Source organism: Caretta caretta, chromosome 2, assembly GCF_965140235.1.
Source record: "Caretta caretta isolate rCarCar2 chromosome 2, rCarCar1.hap1, whole genome shotgun sequence".
In the NCBI taxonomy this organism is placed as follows: domain Eukaryota; kingdom Metazoa; phylum Chordata; order Testudines; family Cheloniidae; genus Caretta; species Caretta caretta.
The window spans coordinates 257,964,555-257,985,741 of NC_134207.1; positions in this window are offsets into that span (position 1 = coordinate 257,964,555).

A 21,187-nucleotide genomic window follows, 5' to 3' on the forward strand; every position below is an offset into this window, starting at 1 on the left:
AAATACACAGTATTTTACATGTGTATAGCACCTTCCGTCCCAAAGAACCCCAGCACTATACAACTGGTTTATATATAATACCAATGAAACGGAGCCAACTCTGAGGTGGGGAGTAGCAGATGGGCAGCGTGCTTTCCAACAATAGGGAACACCTGCTTATGTTCTAAATCTAAATGGACATTTCGAGAGAAAAAACAGGGGCACCTCATTCCCCTCCTAATTAGGAACAATTTTGGATGGGAAGGAGGCAATGCCAGGACAAGGACACAAGGGCAGACCTCTGCTCTGATGATAGAAGCTGTTGGCATGTCAACCTCCATGGAGAGCCGATGGAAGGTGAAATCCTAGCCCAATTGAAGTCAATGGCAGAATTCCCATTTGCCTTCAATGTGACCAGGACTTCATTGTAGGTCTTCAGTTCTAAGGGCCTGTCCAAGTGATTTTCACTTAATAAAATGCTACAGTACCTTGGAAGGATGAAGGAACATTGATTTAATGAGTAGTAGAAACACAGGGCATGCCCCATTGCTGTCAAACTTCAATGACTTTACAAACAGGGATCCCTATAATTCTTCCTGGCTGGATCTTGTTATACAGGAACTTAGTGGTACCCAATGGAAGTCACCTTGCAGGGCAGGAGATCCCCTGTGTTATGCAGGAGGTCAGATTAGATTATTGTAATGGAAACTTCTGGCTTAAAAAACAAAACAACATGATGAATCCATGACGTTGAAGAGTGAAATCTGTCATTCTGGACAATATGTTTGTTACTCACATAGGGCTGGCTGTAATGTCTCTTGAAACGGAGTATTTCCAATCTCCCCAACACCCACCTTCCCCCAACTGTTGCTGAAGGTCAGAGATGAAGGGGTTATACCAAAACAGAAGAGGCTGCTTTGAATAACCGCTGTTTGGGCTATTGCTATAGTTGTGGTTGGTTTGCTATTTTAAGCAAGACTCACAAGGGAGGGGCTAAAAAGATAGCACTGGAAGAGCTGCCCAGAAAACAGCATTAGCTTTGGCTGGGGTTTTCAGTTTTATTTTGGTTTTAAAGCGCTCTCGTTGGAAATAGGGAAGTTGTTTGGCCACAACATTCAACTGTCACTTTTGCAGGGCGAAGAGCTTGACCTAAATCTGTCAGGGGTGAGCACAGCTGGGTGGGAAAACAATTCTCCTGCCTGAACCGCTCCCACTCTGCAAGCCCACCATGAGCCATTATCATTTTCACTTGAAAACACTGCGGTAAGATGCTGGACTATAAACCCTATAGGTTGCAGCCCATCATTCGTCTAGCTGAGAGGTACAGAACAAGCACAACATGGACAGCAAAAGCTCCCCTGCCTGCTCCATCAGTGAAACAGTCCTGTTCTGTAGAGAACACTGCTGGGGCCATAGGCGTGGTAAAATGTCCATAACCATTTAGGGCCTGAGTCGATGCCCACTGAAGCCAATGGGTGTCTTTCCATTGACTTCAGTGAGAGTTGGATCAGCCCTTTGCTCTTCTGCAGTTTGTCAGTGAAGATGGCGAAGATCACTAATTTACTAGAAAGGATTTTTAGTAAGTCTGTCTAGCCAGAGGTAGTACCAAATGACTGGAGAATAGCTAATGTCATCCCAGTATTTAAGCAAGGGAAACAAAAAATGTGATCTGACAATTACAGACCTGTTAGTCTGACCTCAGTAGTATGTACGATTTTAGAACAAATTGTGAAGGATAAAATAGTTAACGGATTTTCTTCTTTGAGAAAATAAGTGATTTTTTAGGTAAGGGAAATGCAGTAGATCTAATGTACTTGGACTTCAGGAAAACATCTGACACCGTGGCACATGGGAAATTTTAGGTTAAATTGGGGAAGATAGAGGATCAGTAAAAAGATTGTTAGGTGGACAAGGAATTGGTTAAAGAGGAGAAGGCAACGGGTAGTGCTGAAAGGTGACTTATCGGACTGGAGGGAGGTAACTAGCGGAATTCCTCGAGGATCAGTCTTGGGACCAACCTTATTCAATATTTTTATTAATGACCTTGGCAAAAAAAAATAGGAGCATGTTAATGAAATTTGCTAATGATATTAAGTTGGAAGGCATCGTCAATACAGAAGACGACCAGAATGTTCTACGGGAAGATCTGGGTGACCTTGAATAATGGAGTGACAGAAATGAGATGAAATTCAATAGTACAAAGTGCAAGGTCAAACATTTAGGGTCTAATAATAATAATTTCTGCTGCAAGCTGGGAGCTCATCAGTTGGACCTGACAGAGGAGGAGAGAGACCTGAGTGTACAGGTCAATCGCAGGATGACTATGAGCTACCAATGTGATGCAGCCGTGAAAAAAGCAAATGCAATCCACGGCTGCATTAGGCAAACACAAAGCAAATTCACTTTATTACTCGAGTACCATAGGCATGGAACACGAATATTTTTGAAGGTATTCACCTCGCTCTACAGAAAACCAGCTCCACAGACAAAGGCAACAATTTCTAAGAACACATGCAGCATAACAGAGCATTTCTCAGAGATCTAACTGCCTACCGGCTCAGATAAAAGAAATCTTTCAAGTTCAGATTGTAATCGCATCATCTCGTGACTCCAAGACAATATTACAGTATTACACTGGCACCACCAACTCATTTCTCACAAATCAAAAAACTGTAAGATAGCAACAGGTGAACATAGCTGGATTTGAATTGGTGACACAATGTTGATGAGTTATGTATCCTGTTATCATTTCTGAGTCATCCTTCCTGTGAATATTTATACAGATAAAAATGGCTGCTTCTGGAGACAGAAAAGGGTCATTTTACTGCTAGGAGCACTTTGGGCTGCTAAAATGCTCACATTTATGTGTAAAACATTAAAAATTACCACATAGTGCATGTGTTAAATTTTCCCCACAGGATGGAATTTTGTCACAAGCAGTTGCAGTTACTGGCAGATATGGGGAAGTTTTATTTTAGCTGAGTGGTTCTCCAATTTTTTCCCCCTTTCTGCATGGACCACGTAAGGGGGACATTTTCTCATAGCCCATCTTCCCTGTCACCACTCCAGTCTATCATTGCACAGTTTCTGTAGACTATGCCTTTAGGGTATAGCAAACAATGGTTGCTCGACCGCACCTAGCGAGCCCCTGTCTTAGATCAAATCTGCTATCCACTTGAAAATATCACTTTTCTCGTGCAAAATGGGTCAGAAACTAGTGTTCAGTTGGAAAAAATTGAAGGCTAGGGGCTTTAAAAAAAAACACCCTGGAAGAAGCTTGCTTTAAAAACAAAACAAAAATAGCTCCTTATATTTGCCAGACTAGTCAGCCCTGTATCAGCCTAATTGAAAAGGACAAAGGACTGTAAGTAAGGAAGAAATATTAGGGCAACACAAAAACCAAAACCATGTTTGATTCCTAATTACACTGTGGGCTTTTTCTGTCTAACAGATCCCTTGTCTTTCTTTGCCACAGTGTAATGTCGCATGTGCTGCAGGTGACTCAACAGAGACAGACGGGGCCGTGTTTATCTGCTACACAGATGTCTGATTTTGTACCACTCTAGCTAACCGGATTGTTTTTAGGAGGGGGAAGGGTAAAAGCTGTCCTTCAGTACTCATAATTCTCTGTTGCCACAGCTGGCTGAGCGCTTTGGGCAGGAGTCAGCCGTTGACTGGGAGTCATTATCAGATGCTTTTCTCCTCAGCGCCTCCAGTGGTGGAGAAATGCAGATTGCGTACGGGATCGTCTTCATTCTTCTTCGTTCTGCACCAGTTCTCGTCACTGGCGTGCACTCAGTCTGCTCAGAGGAGAACAACAGGCAGGCTGTGGAATGGTGGCACTGCTTCTGTTGCACAGCATTCAGCACTGACACCAGGACGTGCATCCAGGTTTTGAAGGATAGCTGCTCTGTGAGACTGAAAAGGAGTACTGAGTAGAGGGGGAGGCTGGCCCAAAGGCTACCAGCCTGGGAATCAGGCAAGCTGGGGGGAGGGGGGAGCCAAGCCCTTCTCTGCCACAGATTTTTCTGGGTGACCTTGGGTAAGTCACTTAGTCTCTGCCGCCTTTCTCCATCTGTAACTTGGTAGTTCTTCCTGCCTCCCTCAGAGGGCTGCTGAGGAGATAAATACACTTTAAAGAGATTGTGAGTGCTCAGGTAGTATGATAAGGGGGGCTAGGTAAAGTGCCTATGAAAGGCTGGGCATAGCAGCAGCGTGGGGGTCCTCAGCTCTAACTTTGTTGTTGGAATAGGATCCATTTAGTGGCTTTGGCTAGCTGTCTCCTGTGCAATTCTCTCCTTTGTGAGGCTGCTTCGATCAAACCATAGCCTAGACCCGTGGCTCCCAGCACGCACCACTTCAAGGTGACTGTGCATTAAGCAGAAAACGCATGTTCGATTAGGAATTGAAAATGTGTTTCCTGAGCTGCGCTCTATGACATTGAAATGGAAGCGTTTGAATCAGCCTCATCGCTACGAGGAGGCAGATGGCACAGGGCACCACCTTCCCCCGCGCCCACCGTTTCCCCGGCCACCCCAGGAGCGGCTCTGCTGTGAGCCTGGCAGTGCTAGTCTGAGAAGCTGCTGTCCCTGCCCTGCAGCACCTGTTTCCCGCTCTAGCAACTGCTGCATCACAGGGGAGGGAGGAGAGTGGTGGCTCTGGCTACTCCATTGCCTGCTGCCCTGTAACAGCCCCAAGGAGAGCACTGACAGGACCTTGACTGTCTCCGCCTGAGCTGCTAAGAAAGGATGGCTTCCCTCCCTCATACAGCCACCCAGAGCAGCCCAGCAGTGGAGGAATTCTAACTTGCACCAGGTCGCTATACTCCCCTAAGGTCCATAAGGTAGCTGGGGCACAACACTCTCCAGCCACTCCCTCTCTGTGCCCCTCCTCACATGCTCCCGGTGCCAGAGGTTGCAAGAAAGGTGGCTTAGGAGCCAGCTGTGCCGATTCTGTGAGACTCCCATGCTGAGGGAGTCCCCAGAAGTGGGATATAGACTCACAGAAGATTAGGGTTGGAAGAGACCTCAGGAGGTCATGTAGTCCAATTCCCTGCGCAAAGCAGGACCAACCCCGACTAAATCATCCCAGCCAGGCCTTTGTCAAGCTGGGCCTTAAGAACCTCTAAGGATGGAGATTCCACCACCTCCATAGATAACCCATTCCAGTGCTTCACCACCCTCCTAGTGAAATAGTGTTTCCTAATATCCAACCGAGACCACCCCCACTGCAACTTGAGATCACTGCTTCTTGTTCTGTCATCCACCACCACTGAGAACAGTCGAGCTCCATCCTCTTTGGAACCCCCCTTCAGGTAGTTGAAGGCTGCTATCAATTCCCCCTTCACTCTTCTCTTCTGCAGACTAAATAAGCCCAGTTCCCTCAGCCTCTCCTCGTAAGTCATGTGCCCCAGGCCCTAATCATTTTTGTTGCCCTGTGGGTGGCTTGTGCCACTGGAGTGCTCTAAAGGTAGCAGAGCAGGCAGAGGATCTGCCCCAACATACTGATTGCGGCCCCTGGACCTTGCTGGAAGATGTCTGACCCTCAGGCTGAAGAGGTTGAATGACACCGTTCTAGACACACAGGTCTGCAACTCTAAGCCATGGCTGAGCTATTGGAGTGGTTGATGTGGGAGAGCCCCACTGACAGAGTTTGTAACTTCATTGGATTAAAGCAGTTTCACTAGTGGGGTTGATCAACTTCTCCACCACAGTGGAGGAAATTTGCACCCTCCTCGTGCCACAAGGGTTCAGACGGCTGTCTTAAACTCTGTGGCCAGAACCTGTGAGCATCATGGTTTGGGTCTCTTTCAATACAGTGTAGTAGTAAAACACAGCTAGGGTTTCGCTATTTGTCTACAGCAAAGATATTCTGTCCTGGCTTTGTAATAACATATGCTTTGGAAGCAGAGGACGGAGAAAACTGATATGGGTTATCATAGAGCAGATGCCTACCAGCTTTCCTACCATGGATATGGAGGCATCAGAACTTCAGAAAGGAACAATACATTGGAAGACTCTTAGGGCTTGTCTACATAGGCAGTTATACTAATATAACACAGGGTGTGAATTAAGACATTCTAGCTATCCCAGTATAACTCCCTGTGTGGATGCTTTTATTCTGGTACAAGAGGGGGTTTTTTCCTCCAGTTTAGCTTATGTCGCTTTGGAAGCTAAAACTGCAACAAAACCCCACTTTTATTCTGGGATAAGAGTGTCCACATAGGGTTATACCAGTATAACTACAGCATTGAACTGTACTGGTATAACTGGAAAAATCTCCTATGTACACAAGCCCTTCGCAGCTGAGACAGATGCAAAAGACAAAACCAACAAGAGCTGGGGGCACACGAGAATCAGCTTTGGTTTGAGCAAGAGTTTCTCTGCTCTTACTTAACTCAAACCACTTTTCCCTTCTCTCTCAGGGTCACAGGATCCACACAGGTTTCCACCTCTTCGTGCCTGTACCCTGTGTTGGCCGGCCAAATAAACAGTCCCAATGCCTTCTTTGGGGCTTCACCCTTGTGTCTTTATTTACAGTGCAACCGTGTAGTCCCTTTTATTCCCCCAACAGCTATCCCCATTCAGACCCTTCCCAGGGTCTCCTAGCCCATGAGGCGCCTTGCCTTTGGTGAGGAGACAGAGCTGTAAGCCTCCTATCCCCTCCCAGGCTAGCCTCCTGACTGAGTTGTCTCCTGGGCTTTTATAGCCCTTCCCTTCCTCAGCCCAGCTGCCACTACTTAGCTCAAGTCATTGCTGTGAGCCGGCCCTTGTTAGGGCCTGCAGCTGGGATCTCTGCTGGCTGCCTGGGCCCCTGCACCTGGCTTCCCTACCAGAAAGCAGGGCTTAGCCAGCATTTTGGTAGGGCATTCAAGGGGTTTTACCCCTGCCCTGCCACACCCAGTTTTTTTTTTTTAATCAGGCCCCTTTCATGAGTCACTTTGAGCCTGATCCAAGTGCCTCTCAAAGTCAGCTGAAAGCCTCCCATTGACTTCAACAGGCTCCGGATCAGCCTTTTAATGAGGAACAAAGCACTCTACAGAACAGCACGGTGGCTGCTTCTGCAAGCCCCATATACCTTGTTCCCGCAGCTCTCATTTTTCAGCTGTAGTATGCTTCTTGGCAAAGTCAATTCAGCAAATGCCCAGATTTATAGAGTTCAGCCACATGGTGACCTCTTTCAGGGCCACACGAGCAGCTATTATTTAAAGCCTTTTACAGTATATATATTATGGGACAAAGCGCACTTTTCCAATAAGATTTAAAGCCTCTGTCTAGTGAAGCATATATCACCTTGAAGAACACCTTGGGTCTTGCATATAGATGTTCCTTGTATGACTTCCAGTGCAGGTTCACTTGGCTGGCTTCTTGAAAGGTGTCTTCTCCTGCCAAGTAGGTGAAACTGTAAAATCTCTTTCTTAAGAGATTCTGAAGTGCCTCTCACCCAGGTATCTACGTGCCAACAGGCTACTTTAAGCGACACTGTATTGACTCATAATTTGAAATCACTAGGAGAAGGTCAGTATCAATAAGAACCTTGTTGCTTGTCTATTAAACATAGTGGGGAAGACCTGCTGTTGGGTACATTGCACATTTCCAGTTTCTGAAGGCTTGAAGAGCCTGAGAGTATCGGGACAATGATATTCCTCCTGGGGAAGAGACAAATCATCATCCATATTACTGAGCACTTCCCCTCAGGTAGCAGCTCCAGCTTGAGTTGGCAAAGGGAGGGAAGAGATGGAAAGGGGCAGGGCTAGGAAGAAGGGGAAACAACCAGAAGCCCAGGATGGATGAAGTAAATGAAGCATCTCATGTCTTGGACAGGGCCAACATTGTATCATTACCTTGTGTTGGTGGGCTTGACTTTCCTCTTGCACACACTGGTGTAATTCTATTAACTTCAGTGGGGTTACTCCTGATTTACAGCGGAGAGAAGACTTAGGCCCATCCTTTGTGTCCTTGCTCCCAGGTGTAGGCAGGTAAAGGCCCACAAGCATCATTTCCACTTTCTAGTGGCGATATTTTGTATCGAGACTGGTGGGGGCAGGGGAGGGTTGGCTCTTCGTGCAGCTTTTTACTAAGATGCTATTACTTCTCTATTTAACTGCACTGACTGTGCTGTGTTCACAATGTGGAAACGGTATGCCTACTTTGGGAGCTCATTGCAAGTGCTCCAGGGTAAGTAGAAGAGAATGCAGCAGCAGCTCAGACAGCGTGTATATGTCTCAACTTAAAATTCCTAGCTGCATCCTGGGTTTGGATGGGAGGGTGAGGGAAAGCTCTCTGTGATACTACACAAAGGCTCCCTGCCATGTAAATAAAACGCCACCAACTGATTCCAGTCGGAGTGCTTTGGTGATTTAAATGATGTACACGGCAGAGAACAGCTTGATTAATTCATAGGAACTTTAACTACTGTACTTAGGGCTCCATTCATCTGGAATGATCTGTAGCCTTCTCTGCCACACGAGTTACAAAATGTCCCAGGCTTCAGTTCCAGGTGATCGATTCGTCACACACCCCAGAAGTCAGCACAGCCACAGAACTCCTTTTGTTTTAAAAATATGTGTGGCTGAGCTATTGTGCTCCAAACAAGGGCAGGGACTTAACCATGCAGCTGGGCAAGAAGAAGGGTGGGTGGGAGTGCATTTCCCTAGACACAGAGGGTGGCCGTGTGGGTAAGGCAAGCCATTGGGTAGATGAGAGAGGAATTCTTTACCTGCTACCATAGGGTTTGTAAGTATTTCATTGTCTGTATCTGAAAAATCCTCATCATGGTACACCACATACAAGTGTAATGAGGCACCTGGTCAGATCACCTGCAGGGACTGAACTCAGAGCTTCTGGATCTACACATCAAAATACCTTTTGGGGAGTGTTCACCAAAATTAGAGTTCTCCATTAAAAAAAAATTCACCAGAGTCAAAATTCAATATTTTTTGACAATTTCTGATCACAGGTCACTGTTTGAAAAGGATCCCACTAATGTCTCTGCCTGGCATGAGCTCTGGAGATTTTAACAAGGGTCTCCTGCCTAAATCCCCCTCTCCACATGGCTTGTGATAAAACACTCACACTCTAGTTGTGTGTGGCACAAGGAAGGCTGTGGGACTGGGGAATCTATTTATTTGCTTTCTAGCTTAAACAAACCACTGTCCCAGAAGAGAAACCGAGGTGAGAGGAGACATTTCCTGAAAAATTGTAGAGTGTATGGATAGCACAGCATTCAGCTCATGTCATCCACAAAGAAGATAGGTCAGGCTGTAGGCCGATCTTCAACCAGGAACACTGTTTGGAAATACCTTCCTAAATTTTATCCATGCTAAAACGTGACCTTCAGGAGTCATGTGAACTAACCTATGTTAAACATGACCCTGAAGTCTGCAGAGACAGATTTAAGTTGTGTATCATCATGTCAGCTGGCTGTTGTTAAACCCTACTAGAACCATAAGCTTTACCATGACAGCTGTTAAATGTGACTTGTCCCTATTGAATGCAAAGTCTTGTTTAAGATCATGCTTGTTAACATGAGTCATCAAGGATGTTATGGCGCAGGTCTACCTTGTGGACTCTGTGAGTATGTAACAGTGAATTGGCTAGAGAGAGACAGAGATAGAGCTTAAGGGTTCTCTGAGTGAGATATTCAATCTGGCTGGTGCCCTCCATTGTGTTGCTGACATGCTTGTTAAATGGAACCAAACATGCCCTGCTTGCTCAAGAATACTACAGCCACCTCCAGCACATCATGATTTTCTCATGACATAAGCCCTCGGTGAATCCCACAAAGGGAAAATATTTGCTTTTCAAAAGTATTTTTATGAGCCTTATTGATTTGCCATCTCCAGAGGAGGAGATCAAATGCAATGGAGAGCTAGGGGGTTATTCCTACCCCTGAGGGAGGAGGTAGAGTTTCACTGAACTACGGACCATCACAAACCTCACCACCTTGCACTCCAAATGCAAGGAGTACTTAGAATCATAGAAGAATCACAGAAGATCAAGGTTGGAAGAGACCTCAGGAGGTCATCTAGTCCAACCCCCTGCTCAAAGCAGGACCAATCCCCAACTAAATCATCCCAGCCAGGCCTTTGTCAGGCCAGGCCTTAAAAACCTCTAAGGAAGGAGATTCCACCACCTCCATAGGTAACCCATTTCAGTGCTTCACCACCCTCCTATTGAAATAGTGTTTCCTAATATCCAACCGAGACCTCTCACACTGCAACTTGAGACCATTGCTTCTTGTTCTGTCATCTGCCACCACTGAGAACAGCCAAGCTCCATCCTCTTTGGAACCCCCCTTCAGGTAGTTGAAGGCTGCTATCAAATCCCCCCTCACTCTTCTCTTCTGCAGACTAAATAAGCCCAGTTCCCTCAGCCTCTCCTCATAAGTCATGTGCCCCAGCCCCCTAATCATTTTCGTTGCCCTCCGCTGGACTCTCTACAATTTGTCCACATACCTTTTGTAGTGGGGGGCCCAAAACTGGATGCAGTCAGGGCCGTCCCTACCCATACGCAAAGTATGCAGCTGTGTAGGGCACCAGGAAATTTTGGGCACCACATTTCCTCGTGCCGTAGGCAGCTGCGTGCTGCTCCAGCCCCTGCTCCGCCTCTTCCCCATGGCCCCTGCCCCTGCTCCACCTCAGCCCTGCCTCTTACCGCCCCGGCTCCGCCCCAACCCCACCCCCACTCCAGCCAGTCCTTCCCCTGAGGACTGCAGCAGGGGTGGGGCTCCCTGCACTCACCAGTGGCGGTAAGTAGAGCGACCGGGCCCCAGCCTGCTCTGCTCCCCTGGCTCCCAGCTGCGCCACCAGCGAGTGCTGGGGGGCGGTTCCCCCCTGCCCTCCAAGCCTGGGAGCCAGGGGAGCAGAGCAGGCTGGGGCCGGGTCACTCCACTGCCCACAGGAAGTGGCCAGCCACACCCCCCCTCCGCCCTGCGGAGGCCTGGGTCCCCACATAGCCCCCCTCAGGGGGGGCTGCGCAGGGCACCAAAATGGGTAGGGATGACCCTGGACGCAGTACTCCAGATGTGGCCTCACCAGTGTCAAATAGAGGGGAATAATCACTTCCCTCGATCTGCTGGCAATGCTCCTACTTATGCAGCCCAATATGCCATTAACCTTCTTGGCAACAAGGGCACACTGCTGACTGATATCCAGCTTCTCATCCACTGTAATCCCCAGGTCCTTTTCTGCAGAACTGCTGCTTAGCCACTCGGTCCCCAGCCTGTAGCAGTGCATGGGATTCTTCCATCCTAAGTGCAGGACTCTGCACTTATCCTTGTTAAACCTCATCACATTTCTTTTGGCCCAATCCTCCAATTTGTTTAGGTCACTCTGGATCCTATCCCTACCCTCCAGGGTATCTTCCTCTCCTCCCAGCTTAGTGTCATCTGCGAACTTGCTGAGGGTGAAAACCATCCCATCATCCAGATCATTAATGAAGATGCTGAACAAAACCATCCCCAGGACTGACCCCTGAGGCACTCCGCTTGATACTGGCTGCCAACTCAACATCGAGCCTGTTGAGCCCAAAGATCTAGCCAGTTTTCTATCCACCTTATAGTCCATTCATCCAATCCACACTTTTTTTAACTTGCTGGCAAGAATACTGTGGAAGACCATATCAAAAGCTTTGCTAAAGTCAGGATATATCACGTCCACTGCTTTCCCCATATCCACAGAGCCAGTTATTTCATCATAGAAAGCAATCAGGTTGGTCAGGCATGAACTGCCTTTGGTGAATCCATGCTGACTGTTCCTGATCACCTTCCTCTCCTCCAAGTGCTTCAAAATGGATTCCTTGAGGACCTGCTCCATGATTTTTCCTGGTACTGAGGTAAGACTGACTGGTCTGTAGTTCCCCGAATTCTCCTTCTTCCCTTTTTTAAAGATGGGCACTATATTTGCCTTTTTCCAGTCATCCCGGACCTCCCCCGATCACCATGAGTTTTCAAAGACAATGGCCAATGGCTCTGCAATCACATCAGCCAACTCCTTCGGCACCCCAGGATGCATTAGATCTGGCCCCATGGGCTTGTGCATGTCCAGCTTTTCTAAATAGTCCTTAACCTTTTCTTTTACCACTGATGGCTGCTCACCTCCTCCCCATACTGTGCAGCCCAGTGCAGCAGCCTGGGAGCTGACCTTGTCTGTGAAGACCAAGGCGAAAAAAGCATTGGGTAATTCAGCTTTTTCCACATCCTCTGTCACTAGGTTGCCTCCCCTATTCAGTAAGGGTCCCAGACTTTCCCTGACCTTCTTGTTAACATACCTATAGAAACCCTTGTTACCCTTCACATCCCTTGCTAGCTGCAACTCCAATTGTGCTTTGGCCTCCCTGATTACATCCCTGCATGCTCGAGCAATATTTCTGTACTTCTCCCTCGTCATCTGTCCAAGTTTCCACTTCTTGTAAGCTTCCTTTTTGTGTCTAAGCTCACCGAAGCCAAACTGGTCACTTGTCATATTTGCTATTCTTTCTGCACATTGGGATGGTTTGTTCCTGCACCCTCAATAAGGCTTCTTTAAAATACAGCCAGCCCTCCTGGACTCCTTTCCCTCTCATATTAGCCTCCTCTTTGACCTGCTTTCTCTAACACACATAGCATATACATTTAAAAATAAACCCCAAAACCTTACTGAAAGAAGGCACTACACTGCACACATAATTCTTCCCTGGGAAGAGGAAGAGCAAGACTGAACCACAAGTAACAAACGTTAGCCCCATTGCTTAATGCACTGCTTGAGGACACTCTAATGCTATGGTGATGAGCATGGTGTAAGAACCTGTATAGAGTAATTTTAAGAAGAGGTTCCCATTAACCTACTCCTGCCCATCTCCACTGCAACCATTGTAACTGTGCAAAATCTTTGCTGGCGCATTAGCTTTCAGGAGAGACTTTTAACACACAATTCAGATAAAGCCATGGGCATAACACCTCCTGGTCACTCAGTACAGTGTTTGGCACCCAGCGACCATGCACAAGAGATGGCCCCAGATTGGAAAAACCCTGCCCTTGGTGGCTTTACTGTGCACGCACAGTGCTAAGTCCTGGTGAACTCACAGACCCAAAGTCTGTAGCTCAGCATTCTTTACAGAACTCACTCCAAATTCACTCCAAGATTGGTCTCCCTGGGGAAAGCTAGGCAGAGATCTGGATCTGTAAATGGCATCAGTGCAATTGTTTTGCTCAGTTCAAATCAATTAAGGTTTTTTTAAATAATAAATTAATAAATCTGCCGGAGCCCCCCTGTTCCCTCTTGTTTTTAATACCCTTTCTAAAACCCTGCCATCTAAAAGCCAGAATTTAAGCAATTTTCTTTTCCACTAATGTGAGCTGCCTGCAGTGAAATGCATTGGCCCTGAGTGCATAAGTCAGTAACACTGCCCCCTAGTGGCTGTCCTAAAAAGAGGCTACAGGGCCTACTAGTAGTAGTAGTTTAAAGCAGTGTTACCCAGACCTCAGTGGTTTAGGAGCCAAATTAGTGATCAGTTTTACTCGAAAGAGCCACAGAAGCATGATTTCATTGTTTCAATTAATATAGTACTAGATAGTCATATTAAACAGTATGATGGGAAATATAAAGTGTGTGTGTATGTATATATAATTATTATCATCCCAGCCAAATGACCGACCAAGTTTTATTATTTTATCCGCTACAATTGGTTAATAACATAGTAAAAGCATCCCGACTGGTTAATAACTTAGATTAGTTAGTAATTAAATCACACCGTGTTTTAATATCATGTGCCACACAGAGCCGCAGGAGACACTTTCAAAAGCCACTTGCAGCTTGAAAGCCACAGTCTGGGTATCACTGGTATTAAAGAGTTCTTTAGCACAGGGGTTCTCCATCTTTACCTTTCTGAGGCCCCCCCAACATGCTATAAAAACTCCACGGCCCAGCTGTGCCACAACAACTGGTTTTCTGCATATGAAAGCCAAGTTGGTCAGGCTTCAGCTTCAGCTCCGGGTGGTGGGCCTCGGGGCCCTGGGCTTCTGCCCCACACGGTGGGGCTTCAGCTTTCCACCCTGGGCCGCAGCGAGTCTAACGCCAACCCTGCTTGAAAGACCACCTGAAAGCTGCTCGCGGCCCCCCTGTGGGCCCCGGACCCCTGTTTGAGAACTGCTGCTTTAGCCATTGGTACAGTCCCAGGTTCATGGAGATGAGAGACCTGTGGTCTACTCCCTAGCAGTGGGAGTATGGCTAGAACAGTAATTAGGTCTCTTGCCCATACCACATGTATTTGTGACAGCAGCTCCCTCCAGAGCCTGTCAACAGGGTTTTAGCTAGAGGGTGTATCTAGAGACTGAAGCAAAATATTCCCTCCCTTAGGGCTGAATGATTGCAGTATTTCCAGCCCGTGCCAGCCAGCTGGCAAGAGACTCAGATCCCCCATGGTGTTGCTCTGCAGCTGAACAAGTGAATCTATGTCAGTTCCCAGTGGAATCTCTGCCCAAGAGCTTTGCTGGGTTTCCCGAGGCTGGGGAACCTCCTGAAGTAATCAGGATGAGTTTTCAGCCATGTGAACCAGATGGTGCTATGTGGAATTGATGCAAAAGCAACCCAGACTCTCTGGTTTCAGCTGCATTGTGTTGAGTTTTTGGATTGCTTTGTAAGCCACACACACTAGTTATACTCTCCCCATGCAGTCTGACTGTCCCTGTGCAGGTGTGAGAGAGGGGGAAGGAGTGGGGGAGAGAGGGGGAGAGAGGAAGAGGACAAAGGGAACCTTTCCCTACTTCCCCCCTTTGCATGCCCAATCTTTGTGCTCCTTGGGCCAAATTCAGAGCTGGTGTGAACAGGTGCAATTATTGCCCAAATGTAGCTCTTGAGCACAAGGCGGGAGGGATGGCACCATCAGCAACACTAAACCCACCATGGTTCTCTAGGGCACAATTCCTGCCCTGGCCCCTCTCATTCAAGTGGGGTCAGAAGATACCGCAGCCCTCGGCAGAGTTCCCCCTACTTCCTGCTCTCGCACCTGCTTAGCTACTCTGGCCAGCAAGCAGCAGGGGCAGACACAAGGCTCCACCCACTCCCCACTACTCTGCCCATTTCCAAGCCACTTCTAATACTCAGCAAGTACGGCTGCACTAACTCAGCCAAGCGGGGTAGGAACAAGCTTATTTCCCTGCAGACATCACAGAGCCATCACTCAAGGCCAGCAGACATCACAGAGCCATCACCGGGCCAGCAGACATCACAGAGCCATCACGCGGGCCAGCAGACATCACAGAGCCATCATGCAGGCCAGCAGACATCACAGAGCCATCACGCGGGCCAGCAGACATCACAGAGCCATCACGCGGGCCAGCAGACATCACAGAGCCATCACCGGGCCAGCAGACATCACAGAGCCATCACGTGGGCCAGCAGACATCACAGAGCCATCACCAGGCCAGCAAACATCACAGAGCCATCACCGGGCCAGCAGACATCACAGAGCAATCACGTGGGCCAGCAGACATCACAGAGCCATCACCAGGCCAGCAAACATCACAGAGCCATCACCGGGCCAGCAGACATCACAGAGCCATCACCGGGCCAGCAGACATCACAGGCATCACTCAAGAGGGCTCTGTGATGTCTGCTGGCCTTGAGTATGTCTTCAGTATGGCACAATTAACTCAGGGGATCAGCACTCACCTTAGCTTAGCCCAGGTATGAGAGGCCAAACTGCAAAGCCCTCCTGGAGTTAGTGTGTCCTCACTGGTGCTGCACGTGTGTTATTAAGAGTTCTGGGGGCACATCCCATGGTTCTTAGCATGGCAGTTGCTCTGATTCTTTCCCACTGAACTGTGAGAGAACTTGTCTGTGCTCTGGACACACGGGGGGGATTACAGGAAGGCATTGGAAGATTATCAGCACATGATTTAGCCTGCATACTCACTGCAAAGTGGGCAGGTTACCATCCCTAGTGAAAGTAGGGTCGCCAGATGTCTCAATTTTATAGGGACAGTCCTGATTTTGGGGGATTTTTCTTATGTAGACACCTATTACCCCCCACCTCCTGTCCCGATTTTTCACACTTGCTATCTGGTCATCCTAAGTGAAAACCTTGCTTGGGTTTTAACCTATGGCTCCTCCAAGGCCAGCGAGCCCAGGTTGAAAGCACCACCTAACTTGGGTGAAAGGGTTTTGTGTGTGGACAGGAGGAGTGGAAGGGGCAGCACCTGAGCAAGAGCCCGAGCTAACAGTGGAGACAGACCCTTGCGTAGGTTAGTTTATGCCAGGGCAGTGACACACAAGTGAGCCAGGACATTCCAAAAGTACTTGCTGTGTTTGGAAGAACATGCCACCACTTACAGGATATTTCCAGGATATTCCCAGTAAGTCAGTCCCAGGAATCTGTTCTTCCAGGAGCTAGCCAGCTGATGCTTCTCCCTTGTCCCTTCTCTTCACACTTAGTATATTGCGGCTCAGCTGCGCAAGTGGGATACATGAGAATTGTGCTACGGGGAATTTCACTCATGACTAACGCAGACACTCGAGGTGCTCACAACTTCCTCTCTCATTGCTTCTTCCCAGACTGAAATGGAGGTTACCTACCTGTAGCTGGAAGTTCTCTGAGATGTATGGCCCCTATCTGTATTCCACACGTGGGTATGCCTGCGTGCCATGCGTCCACGGCAAGGAAGTCTAATAAGCAGTGTCTGTTGGCTGGCAGATGTGTAATAGATCTCCTCATGCTCCTGACCAAGGGCATCAGAGGCAGTGCAAGCCAACGGCTCTCCAGTTCCTCTTCTTACTGTGAATCCAAGAGGGCCCAAAGCAGAAGGAACAGAGGATGGATAGTAGAATACAGATAGGGACCACACATATCAAAAAACTTCCAGTTACAGGTAAGTAACCTGCATTTCTTCTTCAAGTGCTGGGTCCTATGTGTATTCCACACAGGGGCGATTGACAAGCTGTGCTCAGACTGGAGTGGGGTGCGAGAAAGCCGGCAGCAAAGATGCCCACAGTACTGCAGTTCCCACTGCTGTGTCCACAACAGGGGCCTGAACTAGCACGTAACGTCTTGCGAATGTGTGGCTGGAGCTTCAGGTGGCTGCTCTGCATACGTCCAGCATTGGAACGTCCTGCAAGGATGCTGTAGCAGCAGCTTGTGCCCTTCTGGCACTCCATCAGGACGAGGTATGCGTGGTAACCTGTAGCACTTGATGATGCACTCAGAAACCCACTTAAAGATTCTCTGAGAGGATGTTGCTTGGACTCTCAATCTTTCTGAGATGCGAGAAAAAGTCTTGTTGATTTTCTGATAGTTTTGGTCCTCTGCAGGTATACTGCCATGGCCCATCTCATGTTGAGGGACCAAAGTCTTTTCTCTTCAGCAGAACTGAGGGGTTTCAGAAAAGGGGCAGGTGAGTGGACGCTTTGGTTGACACAGAATTCAGAAGTAACTGTGGGGAGGAACTTAGGTTAAAGGTGAAGGATTACCTTTTCCCTGTGGAAAATCCATATAAGAAGGGTCTGCCAGGAGGGCTCCAAACTTGTTCAACACCCTGGCTGAGGTGATAGCAACTAAAAAGGCTGCTTTCATGGATATGTGGGACATCAAGCATGTTGCCAAGAGTTCAAACAGTGGTCTGGTGAGTGTTGACAAGACAAGATTGAGGTCCCACTGAAGTGATGTTTTACCACTGGTGGAAAGGTCCTGACTAGGCCCCTCACAAATCTTATTGTAGTTAGGTGGGTGAAAACAGAAAGTCCGTCTACCAGAGGGAGGAAGGAACTAATCATTGTGAGATGGACTTGCAGCAAGCTAATGGAAGGCCTGGAGTTTTTTAGAGGCAGGAAATAATCTAAAATGACCAAAATATCTGCAGTAAACTGATTACGCTGCACCCAGGTACAGAAACGTCTACATTCAGCTAAGTAGCAGGCTGTAGTTGAATCTTTCCTACTTTGGGTGAGGATAGCCTGAAGAGATACCAAACTGGGGCATTCTATTTCCGATGCCCATCCAAACACTAGGCCGTGAGATGGAGCGAGTCTGGATTGGGCTGTCTGATTCTGCCCTCCACATAAGTTAAGAGGTCTGGGAAGGGGTGGATCCTCATCAGGGAACGGGCTGATGTTTTCAGGAGCTCTGGGAACCAAAACTGGGAACCTGCCTTTATGATACAGAATTCCCCCAGGAGTAGAAGGAAAGCTCTTGTGGAAACAGAGTTCGATGTTGCTCTGATGAAGTTTATCATCTGTGTGGGTGATAAAAACAGACTTTTATTTGTTTATACAGATGCTCAGGGCTGCAAGAAGATGAAGAAGAAATCCCATCACCGACTTAAACTTCTGGCAGGATCAAACTACTAAAAGCCAATCATCCGGATATGGGAGAACTGTGTAACTCTGAGACCTTATTTGGGCTCTCATCACAGAGAAAACTTTTGTAAACACTCTGGGTGCTGTTGCTAGCCCAAAGGGAAGGACTCTGAACTGGAAATGTTCTTGGCCCACCATAAACTGCAGGAGCCTTCTTTAGGAGGGATGAATGTCTGCATGAAGGCATGCATCCTTCATGTCAAGACCAACAAACCACATCCCCTCGATTCCTGATGCTGACGTAACCATCCTGAATTTCAACTTTTAAATAAAGATGTTTAATAGCCCAAGGTCCAGAATGTGTCTTTACCCTCCATCTTTTTTTTTTTTTTGAGACTATGCAATATGGTGAATAGAATCCTCTCCCTTGATACTGAGATGAGATGCCTATTCCCCCTCATTGTAGGAGGGATTCCGCCCCTTGGAGAATGACCTCCTGAGAGTGGTCTGAAAGGGGAACGGAACTCTATGGAGTATCCTTGATGGGATCATTTTCAAATTTCCTTTAATTTAATGGGAGTCTCAGGGTGTTGAATACTGAGTAAGAAAGTAGTGAGTAAGGACCTCAAATTTGGTCTTAGTTCCTTAGTAATGTGATCCTTGTAGCACCACAATCTGCCCTAAGTAAGGGATTATGCATGGCTATAGTACCATGGAGGAGCAGACTAGAACATGAACTGCATTCCTCCCCTTGCTCTGGGGAGGAGTAAGTGATTCACCCCTTTGTTTGGAGCACCTCTGGTCAGCAAGGAGAGGTGGGGCAGAGCCAGGGTTCCTCTCCTTCCCCACCTCTGCCCATTCCCCACCCACTTGCTTACAGCAGAGGGAATCCCAGGACTATTCCCTGCTCTCCTCCCATAACCAGAGTCACACCCTGGCAAGGGGGGGAGCGGGGATTACCTAACTCCCCTGTATAGCCTAGCAAGGGCTGTGATGATCTGGCCCTTCTAATTAATCTTCCCAATTATTCCTCCTAACTAACCACTCACCCTCAACAAGTCATGGAACTAATGACATTTATCACAATCACATTGCTCACTCTGCTTGTATGTTTTCTCTCTTTCCCCTGCCCTGCGGCTATCTTGTCTGCTTAGATTGTGAGCTCTTCAGGGCAGCAGCTGTCTGAGACTGTGTTTATTCAGTGCCTAGCACAAAGGGCCCCCAATTCCCGGTTGGTTCCTAGGCACTACCATAATAAAGAGGATTACTAATTCCTTCCAAGAGACCCTCTTGTTAAAATATTCACCGAACACGAATCAGTATCAAGGATGAAAACCAAACAAGTTCTAAGAGTTTAAAAGCTGTTTGGGGCATTCCTAGTTCTAATTTTCATCAGTCTTGGGGGCATAAATGCAGGCAAAGCAAATCTTTTTTTTTTTTTTTTAGTTACAGGGAAAATTTGTAGAAAGATTTCAGAGGTATTCCCCTAGCTCTGGTAATGTCAATATAATAAATAACAAGTAGACCCAATAAATAAGAACCACAGTATAAATAAAGAGCAGCTCCAATACAGACCATATACTTTCAAAATAATACTAATTCCTGAGAGCACTTCAGAGAACCTCATGAGGTTCGCCAAGACCCACAGACCAAGAGACTACCTGCATTCCTACATCATAAGCGGTCACGTCCTCCCCGCTCTGATTCACAGGCTTTCCATCTCTCCAGTGCTCAGATCAAGAGACAAGAGTACTGATATATTTTATTAGCAGAAATATGGGCACAAAGCCCACTGACGATCTTAAGGATTTAAGATACTATGAAAACTATTATTCATATGTAACAAGCAATGGCAGATTGTACACCAGAAAGTGCCATCAGGCAAGCGAATGATGCAGCCACCTGCTCCTGTTGCTGTTGAGGGGCCTAATTGAAAACATAAGTGCAGAGAAGCCTGTGTCTATTATTCAAAGGTCTGCATGGCCTTTTGGAAAAGCTGATACCTGTGTAATCGTCAAGGGAAGAAAGGAAGCATCAACTGCCTTACCTAACAAAACACTTGCACAGGCTTGGTGCTAACTTTTGCAAATGTTGGGAGCTACAAGACTAATTGCAGTGCTCACAGGCTGTTCCGATGAGGAGCTTGGCAGCCACAACTGCCACTGAGTTCAATGCACAATGAGTCCATGTAGTTGCAACCCGCACTAAAGCAGTGTGGGTCTTTGCTACCCTCTAGTGGGTTTACCAAGTATGAGCCTATTACCACCTTTGAACTTTGCACTAGGTTTAACTTCCTTGAAGGACACAGGAGACGTTTCCTTGGTCATAAGGAATAGCTGTCAACACTGGTCACTTAGTAGAGTCGGTTGAAAAATGCCAATTTCTTTTTGGCAGAAAAGTTTGAAAAATTGTTGTTTTCCTGAACGTCCCGTGATCTTTTAAAAATGTTTTTGTAATGAAAAACCATTTTCTGTAAAAATTAGGTTTTCAAAAATATAGGTGTGAGGGGAGGGGGTTATTGAAAAAGCAGGAAATGTTGATAAAAATGAAAATTTTGACCGAAATGCAAATATTTGTGGAGAAAGTATTTCAATAAAAATATTTTGACCAGCTCTGTTGCTTAGTTCTAAGCTAGTTCACAAGTTGTGCTGATCAAATATATGTGACTAATGCATCCAATTATTTTTCCCCCTTTCAATCATTTGCAAACATTCCCCACCCCTTTTTATTTGACCAGGTGTATGGTTAAAATTATAAACCAAATATGTTACTTGTATTTTTCCCCAGCAGTCAGCAAATAATTGACCATTTTTTCCATTATTTAAGCCACTGGTGCTCATAAGCAGTGTGACCCTGGGCAACTGACTACAAGAATGAAAGCTACAGTGAGGCTGAATTTGAAAAAGTGATGGGCAAAACTTTATCAGCATGAGAATTAAG